Source organism: Octopus sinensis, linkage group LG10, assembly GCF_006345805.1.
Source record: "Octopus sinensis linkage group LG10, ASM634580v1, whole genome shotgun sequence".
Taxonomy (NCBI): domain Eukaryota; kingdom Metazoa; phylum Mollusca; class Cephalopoda; order Octopoda; family Octopodidae; genus Octopus; species Octopus sinensis.
In genome coordinates, this window is record NC_043006.1 from 35218107 (window position 1) to 35228106 (window position 10000).

Below are 10000 nucleotides of genomic sequence, written 5' to 3' on the forward strand. Positions count from 1 at the left end.
GTACGACTAGGAGATAGAGAATAGGAAGCCAGACATAAAGTTAAAGGAGAAAGAAAACTATGCTGGATCATAGATATAGAATACCCATCAGACAGAAAGCTCTTACATAGTGTCACTACAATAAGAGCTTGTCACAGCTGATTACACCACATAAGGCACACATTTTCACAAACATTTACAATCCAAGTGTCACGTTGATTATACCTGCGATGAATTCTATACTTGATCTGTTTATATCAATAACTGCAGCTCTCTCCCGTGCAGTTTTTCTTTGGCACCATGCCTTTCTTTTACCATTCTCCAGCTGAAGAAGATTAGTGTGAAGACGAGCCTTCACTTTTTAAGGAGTGTTGTCCTGCAAAATTTCACACGTTACAGTATTTTCTATTTTCTGTTGAGTTTGTAATCTTGCCTCTCACAATATAGAAACATTTCTCATTGCCCCAGCAGACAAAATGGAGAAGTCGTTGCTCCAGATGAAAGACGAGGGAAATGCGCTGGAACAGTTGGTCTGACTAAGCGCCCTGCACTTGCGGACAGTAATCTCCACCCAGATAGCGTTGAGAAAAAGTATGGTCCAGGGGCCAAGAACACCAGAGGTCTCAACTGCCAGAGGCTCGACCGTAAACCTGCCGGAGAGCGACGGATACTTTGACAGTTTGCATTTCTCAGCCTGACGTGCAAAGGAAACCTGAACTGGTAGCTGACAGCACTAAGATGCCACTAGAGAAATTGTCACAGAATGTGGCGTACCAGATGAGGGGCCTAAAGCCTCGAAACGGGAAGAGTGTAACCGAGGGAATCTTGCGAGACAGTGTTATATAATATTTATCCACTCACAATCCTATGTAATTGTTTTGGAAGTTTGGTGACAGTTCGGAGAACATAGTTTGTACAAGCCTTTGATCTCTCAGAAACTTTTTCATATCGATGGCTTTCGTGCTGGACAAAACATTAGCAAAATCAATTTATTCGTATTCGTGTTAAAGCCAGAAACGATATGTGGATGCGTGGCGTTGGCATTTCTACTCAGTTGCGTTAAAATAATTATTTCCCGCTGCCTGCGTTCATCTCGGCATCTTACGTTTCTATGAAATAGTGCCTATACGCACACTTTCCATTTACTTATATCTTTATCTTTCATACGTTATCTTTTTACTTTTTCCCTTAATGGAGTGCGACAATGCTGGGGTACCACCTTGAAAAGTTTAGTTTTAATATCTGGTGCACAATCGAGTACCCATATAAATTGTTGGCGATTTTCTTTCTCCGTCTTCCCTTCCTTCGACCTTTGCATTTTCTATGTCTCTGACGAAGAACTCCGATCGAAACGTTAAATCATCATTCTTTCTTTCCTTTCATGAGCGTCAAATAACAGTATACTTATTCCACTTCCTCGCGTTGTAGTGTTATCTCTTTGTTCATATTTGGAGTAGCTATATATGTATATATATATATATATATATATATATATATATATATATATATATATATATATATATATATATATATATATATATATATATATATATATATATATAATATGGGTGTTTATTTCAGAGGTTAGAGAAACGATTAGGTACGCTAGGTAAGTGCTGCAACAGATTACTATGATTCGAAGATTATAGCCATCTGCAATGGAGCCATTGCAGATCTCCGGTATAGCGGATTTCTAATCGTTAAAGAGGACAACAAACGTTAAGCAAGGCAAGCATCTCCAGTCATATACATTATTATTATTAGAAAAAAATTCAAAATCTTACAGCTGTTTCTGTCATATCGCATACACTGGGATATCTCAGAAACAGCCGTAAGACTTTAAATTTCCCTTAACGTTTGTTGTTCTCATTAACAATTATGTATATATATATATATATATATATATATATATATATATATATATGTATGTATGTATGTATGTATGTTTATATATATATAAAATTCAGATCAGTTACCATTATCTTTAGAAAAATAATGATAAAGTGGTCAGCAAACATAATCCAAATAAGCAAAGAATAAATAATAAAAGTTCAGGGTGCAATATGCATCTCTTTGCTAGAAAGAAGAGTTAAAACACTCCAAATCCACCCATCTCTAAGTATATGTAAACACGCACGGAAAATGTAGCAAATATACTAAAGAAAACACAGTCGTCCTCATTTGTAAAACTACAAACAGCGGGGTCGATATCCCAGTATCAATTGATTTCGCTTTCTGTATCTAATTGACACTTAACACTTAAAGCTTATCAGCTTCATACATACACACACACACACACATACACACCCACACACACACACACACACACACACATATATATATATATATATAAAGAGACAGATAGATAGATAGATAGATAGATAGATAGATAGATAGATAGATAGATAGATAGATACATAGATAGACAAATAGATAGACAGACAGATAGACAGACAGACAGACAGACAGATAGATAGATAGATAGATAGATAGATAGATAGATAGATAGATAGATAGATAGATAGATAGATAGATAGATAGACAGACAGATAGATAGATACGACGGACTTAATGTACGCATCTTCCCGGGTCTATAGTAGTAGACACTTTTCCCAGGTACTGTTCAGTCTCACTAAACTCGGAACTACGCAGCTGCAAACTTCGTAGACTCCATAAGGTTTTGTGACGATAATCGAACTCTTGGATAATCGAATTCCTATGTCCTTTACTTTGTTGACATACATCTCGGAATGTCTGTTGGAAATTTCTACTAATATCCTTTTATTTATATAATTTCCCTCATTTGCAATTCATTTGGGAAGTGTTGGTATATTTAACATAGCGGTTCAAGCGTTGCAAAAACAAGATTGTTCTCACGGGAAGTAGACTCTTCTTTACAGGAGGTAGATATCCCGCCTCCCAGGATAGAGACTTTTTTCACGAGAGAACAGAACCATTTCACAAAAGATTGATTCTCATCACCACAGAACGGCCTCATCTCCACAAAGAACGACGATTCAACATGAAGTTTAATTGCTTTTGTTTTTATTTTACTCTATTTTTGTTTTCTTTTTGTTAATTCGAAAAAGTTTCTCTATCCACTTCTGCCTCTCTCTGTTTGTCTTATTCATAAATAGATGCGATAGTAGTGCTGTGAAGAAGTTCTAGTACTATATTTTATTACATTTTCTGCTGTTGTTGCTGTTGCTGTGTCTGACACTCATTGTCTCCGCCGGTTTTGACAGGGTTTGTGACTTTTTTCTCTCTCCTTTCAGCAGCTACAGACGAATTTTATAAACGACTCCAGAATAGGACCCAATACGAACTTATGTTACAATGCTATATTAGGACGAGAATCTTTGCGATTTGTTTGTCGCTGGTAATTTATCTTAAAAGTGGTTTCTTTATTAACGGCAATATTGTAACGATCCGGTATTTTACGCAGACTGTGTCATCATGCCATTTTTAATTAAGCCGATATTTTGGAAGCGTTCTTAAACAATCAGGGTATGTTTAGCCGTCGGATTTTTTACAAGAGGTTTTTCTGAGCTTTGCTCAGTATTATTTTTAATGTGTGCCGTGAGGTGGCAGAGTCGTTCGCTCAATGGACAAAATGTTTAACGACATTCCTTCCGTTTTACGTTCTGATTTCAAATTACACTGATGGTGTCATTGACATTCATTCTTTCAGTATCGATAGAATAAATATCATTTGAGCACTGGGATCGATGTAACCGACATATCTCAAAATTGCTGGCCTTGTACCAAATTTTGAAACAATTATTAATCTATATAGTGAGCTCAGAGAATCGTTAGCACGCCGGAGAAAGTTTTTGCGGCATTTCATCTCACTTTTACGTTCTAAGTTCAAATCCCGCCAACATCGACTTGGTGTTTCATCCTTTCGGAGTCGATAAAGTAAGTGCCGGTTGAGCACTGGCAAGTCCGTGAAATAAACTATCCCCCTCCCTCAAAATTTCCGGCCTTTTGTCGACAGTAGAGAGGATTATTAACTTGTTCTGTGTTCCTTGATTATGGAAACCTAGTTATCTTGAAAGCTGAACTGGTTCGCTTATAGATAACACGAACAAGAGACATCATGTAGTAGGTTCCATGATGCTATCAGGGAGGATATTCTAAGCTTATAAAATTAGCTTAGATAAACACAATACAAACGATAACAATGGCAAACAAATGAAGGCTGCTACATATTGTTAGGTCTGCTAAAATTAGAGCTGAATACATCATTAATAGTTACCCATGGGTAACTTAAACTGTGCCACCTATGAAAATAGTGTGTGACAGTGGAAATGTTCTTACAGAGTCAGCCAGTTTGCTCGATATAGCAAATGCGTCTCCCTAAAATTGTCTCATATTATACTGAGTAATGAAATGACATATTAGGCCTTTCGATGCAGCCCTCTAAACTCTGCTGAACGTGCAAGGTGCTTGCTGCTGAAATGGCTTAGGTCAAGGGTTTACCCATTGGGGCCTGACTTGAGATAATCAGCAACGATAATACCAGCGTCAACAACGTTGAAGAACTAAAATGACAGTAATAACAACGATAATGAAAATAATTTAATGGCAACATTAAAATGTAACAACAACGACAAGGACAACAACAAGTGTGTTATCCATTATCAAACGAAGAAATCTAAAGAATGAAACGGTTCTTCTGGAAAGCTTGATTCCTGCATGCGGGAGAACGAACGTGAGGGAGACAGAGGAAGAGAGAAAACAAGAGAGAGAGAGAGAGAGAGAGAGAGAAAGAGAGAGAGAGAGAGAGAGAGAGAGAAAAGGAGACAGAGAGAAAAGGAGAGAGAGAAAGGGAGAGAGAGAGAAAGGGAGAGAGACAGATAGACAGAGAAAAGAGAGAGAGAAAGAAGGGAGGAAATTTACACGAGAGTCTGTAAGATGAGAACGAATACACAATAAGAGGAAAGAGAAATTTGGTAGAGAAAAGGAACGAGAAGTAAAGAGAAAGAGATAGATACATAGAAAGATAGAGAGAGAGATACCGGGAGAGGGAAAGGGTGGGGGAGGGGCAGGAAGAAGAAAAGAGAGATTAACATGTGTAAAGCAGACCAGAATGTATGGTTTGTTGTTGAGTCTGGAATAAAAAAGAAAATATATAATTAGTAAGGCGTGGTCTAAAAATTCTAATGGATCTTTTCAGAACTCCCATCTGTATTGTTATGCCTGATGTTATTAATTTTGCTGCCAATACACTTGTTTTTGGTGTTGATGTTCTTGCTCCGGTTGATGGCATTATGTTGTTGTTGCTGAAGTGGATTGTGGTTCTGTTGATGAAGACGATGATCATGATGAAAATGATGCAGATAATGATGTTGATAATGATGAGAATGATGAAGATAATGATGACGATGTTGATGATGATGATGATGATGATGATAGTAAAAGTCACGATGGTGATGATAAAGGTGATGCTGATGGTAGTGGTGATGGTCGCGGTGGTGTTGCTGTTGGTGGTTGTGGTGGTGGTGGTGGTGGTGGTACTGATGATACACTTTTTTCCTGATTTTGGTCTTTCGCTTGTTTTATCTGAATGTCTTTTCTCTTTCGTCGCTCAACCTGCCTTTCTGTCTCTCTCTTTCACTCTTTCTCTCTCTCTCTCTCTCAAACACACACACACACATACACGTATAGACACACACGCATAGACAGACGCACAGACAACACACTCGCATACACGCACACACTTGCCAATGTATACATCAAGGCGATCGTCACGCCGCCCATTACGAAGCGGTCTTATAATACGAACCTCACAAAGATATTCTTTATAGAGGGAAGCAACAGCTTCATTGATCATCATCATCACCATCATCATCATCGTCATCGTCGTCATTATCGTCATCATCATCCCCGTCGTCACCATCATCATCATCAGCAGCAGCAGCATTATTACCATCATCTTCATCGTCGTCATCGTCATCGTCATCATCACCACTCTAACTGTCTCCACTATCATGATCATCATAATCATGATCATGATCATCATGATCATCATCATCATCATCATCATCGATGTCGTCATCATCATCATCATTAGACCCAAAAGCAGAAACAGGAGCAGCTGCTGTATTAAATTGATTTTTCATTCAGCTAATTTTAAACCTTGTAGACCGTATGTGTGTGTGTGTGTGTGTGTGTGTGTCTGTGTGTGTGTGTGCGCGCGTTCATGTGTGCGATCTTAAGCACGCGCACGCATATGTTGGATTGTGTGTTTGCGTTTGTTTGCATTCTCATATATGCATTTATGTATACATATATTTGTGACTGTGTGGTAAGAAATTTGCTGGCGAACCACATGGTTCCGGGATCAGTCCCAGTTGGTGTTAACTCGGACAAGGGACTTCTAATATAGCATCGGGCTAATCAAAGCCGTGTGAGAGTATCTGGTAGACGGAAACTGAAAGAAGCCTGTCGTATATATATATACGCAAGGAAGAAAGGCAAAGTCGACCTCGGCGGAATTTCAACTGAGAACATAGCGGCAGACGAAATACCTATTTCTTTACTACCCACAAGGGGCTAAACACAGAAAGGATAAACAAGGACAGACAAACGGATTAAGTCGATTATATCGACCTCAGTGCGTAAATGGTACTTATTTAATCGAACCCGAAAGGATAAAAGGCAAAGTCGACCTCGGCGGAATTTGAACTCAGAACGTAGCGGCAGACGAAATACCTATTTCTTTATTACCCACAAGGGGCTAAACACAGAGCGGACAAACAAGGACAGACATAGGTATTAAGTCGATTACATCGACCCCAGTGCGTTACTGGTACTTAATTTATCGACCCCGAAAGGATGAAAGGCAAAGTCGACCTCGGCGGAATTTGAACTCACAACGTAACGCAGACGAAATACCGGTAAGCATTTCGACTGGCGTGCTAACGATTCTGCCAGCTCGCCGCCTTGCATACAAATTTATATACCATTGAGCTTTGGTTCAGGTAATATTCCATACTACTTATTAGCAATTTTCGATTTGACTAATCGTTTTCTTTATGCCGGAAAACCGAAAATTGAACCTTAAAATATGCAAGGTGTAAAATATCTGTTTATTTATTGCTCTTATAAACACTCAGTCAGCTGTAATGAAGGAGCGTTAATTGTTCTGTGTACTCCGTCGCTTATAACGACTAAGGTTCCAGTTGATCTGATCAACTCAACAGCCTGCTCGAGTACAAGGGCCGAGTACTCCACAGACACATGTACACTTAACGTAATTCTCAGGGAGATTCAGCGTGACACAGAGTGTGGCATGGTCGGTCATTTGAAATACAGGTACAACTCATTTTCGCCAGCTGAGTGGACCGAGGCAACATGAAATAAAGTATCTTGCTCAAGGACACAATGCGCAACTGGGAATCGAACTCATGACCTTACGTTCGTGAGCTGAATACACTAATCGCTAAGCCACGCACCTATAGCAGTTGACAGAACAACGTACGAGTCACATTTCGACGGTTAGGACTGATGCCGTCTTCTCGAAACTTCTAACTCAGCTTTGTATATTACGTGAGTTTGTAAGTGTGTAAATATACACACAGAGAGAAGCACACATATATACACACATAGGCACACACATACATATATATATACATATATATACACATATATATGTACATATATGTAGAAGAATATATATACATATACATATACATACATATATATACACACACACACACATATATATATATATATATATATATATATATATATATATATATATATATATATATATATATATATATATATATATATATATATATATATATATACATCTATATGCATACATATATAAAAGCATAGAAATTTGTCGGATGAACCAGAGAATCGTTCAATACTAGGTAATATATGATGGAGACTACATTGTTTACCGAAACTGAATTTTTATCTTGATCTGGCGAGCTGACTTTCACACCACTGAGATTTTGCAGACGATAACGGTTAGAACTGTGTGTTCTTGATGTAGAATTATACTGATTGCTGTGGTCATGTGCCCCGGCTTCAGTCTGTTCATTCGTTTGTATTTAGTTCATATTGATTGATTTTCCAGTTCTTGTCGTTGGTTCTTTTGTATGATCTTTTGTGCAGACTGTATGTTTTGAAAGCTTTTATTCATTCTAAGTGTACAAAACTTTATAAGATTGCTCTGGTGTTAATTGTTTTATTGTATTGTGATATATGTGGAAGTGCAATGGCTCAGTGGTTAGAGCAGCGGACTTGATTCCCAGACCGGGCGTTGTGAGTGTTTATTGAGCGAAAATACCTAAAAGCTCTACGTGGCTCCGACAAGGGTAGTGGCGAACCCTGCTCTACTCTTTCACCAAAACTTTCTTTCACTATTTCTTCCCGTTTCTGTTGTACATGTATTTCAAAGAGCCAGCCTTGTCACACTCTGTGTCACGTTGAATCTCCCCGACAACTACGTAAAGGGTACATGTGTCTGAGGTGTTCTCAGCCACTTGCACGTTAATTTCACGAGCAGGCTATTCCGTTAATTGGATCAACTGGAACCCTCGTCGCCGTAACCGACGGACTGCCACGTTTGTGACAGTTTCTACCTATGAAACTCATTATGGTTGGTTCCTTCGTAAGTAACGTTTCAGAACTGAATAATTTTGGTATGACAATTTTTACTAGGATCAAGTATATAAGAGATTTTGTTGGTGTGTTTATGTGTACGCCAATATCTGAAATTCTTGTAAGCATAAACTCAAACGATGATAATTAAAAAAAAAAAAGAAGTATTCAACATTACAACCCAATGAATATCACCAATTTTTGGCTAAAAAGAATTATTGGACCGAGCAGCACGATACCATAACAATTAGCCCCGGGATAGCTGTGAGCTGGCAGAATCGTTAACACACTGGACAAAATGCCTTGAAACATTTCGTCGATCTTTACATTCCTTCAACATTTTAAGGTATTTCAACATTTTCAGCTCGATAAAATAAACACCAGTTGAACACTAGGGTCGATGTAATTAACGTATCTCCTCAATTGAAGTTGCTAGTATTGGGCCAAAATTAGAAATCAATAGTAGACCTCGGATGATTACATGGTTCGCCCTTATTTTGGTTTGAGAGTAAAGACAACCGTAGGCGAAAAATACCTAGCCTTGATAAATAAGCATTTGTCGGATAATCAAAGGCATATGAAAATCTTTATTTGACGTTCCAGGAAAGTTTCATGAAGCTGCTGCCCTTACTTGAAAAGCGTTATTATACGTAAGTAACGTCAATCGACTGCTTGCAAAATGCAACTGTAGGAACCGAAATACATGCACACTCGATTGGGCATGCATGCTTAGCTCAGATATATTCAAAGCCCAACGTCACTTCCGTTGTGCCAAATAACGAAAAGCAAAAAATATGTTGGATTATGTAAGTGAAACTGATGAAAAAAAGATATGCCAACCACTAGTCTTCTTTCCAGATCGTAGAAAAGAAGAAAAGCACTAAGCTAGCTAGTCACGTTTGAAATTTGAAGGACAAATATACCTTACACACCATCAAGTGAAACTTCGTTGAATGATATACGTTATGCATAAATGGGCCAAAAAGGAATGTGGTTTGTATAGCTGAAATGATCTATGTATTTTTAAGTCTAAATTCTTCACCGACATCCAGAACCAGGAAAAAATTTCTCAATTTTAAAGGATCTCAATGAGTTTCTGTTATCAGACTGAAGAACACCATCCTCTCGGATTCAACCTGTTAACCAACGTTACTTCAAGTATAAACTATTGCCAGCATTCTCTTTCTAATAAGACAAAGGGACACAACTGTTGATTCCCACTGCTTCCAATCTTGCATTTTTTCTCATATTTTTTTTCCATTTTATTCGTTATTTTTCTGTTCTGCTTCCTTCTTTCTCGCTTTTTTGTCAGAGAGCAGTTATGTTTATTTTGAGCTTGAACGATTGCAGTATAGTAGTCAGCAATGTATACAAACCCGTCTTAAAGCTTTACTTAAAT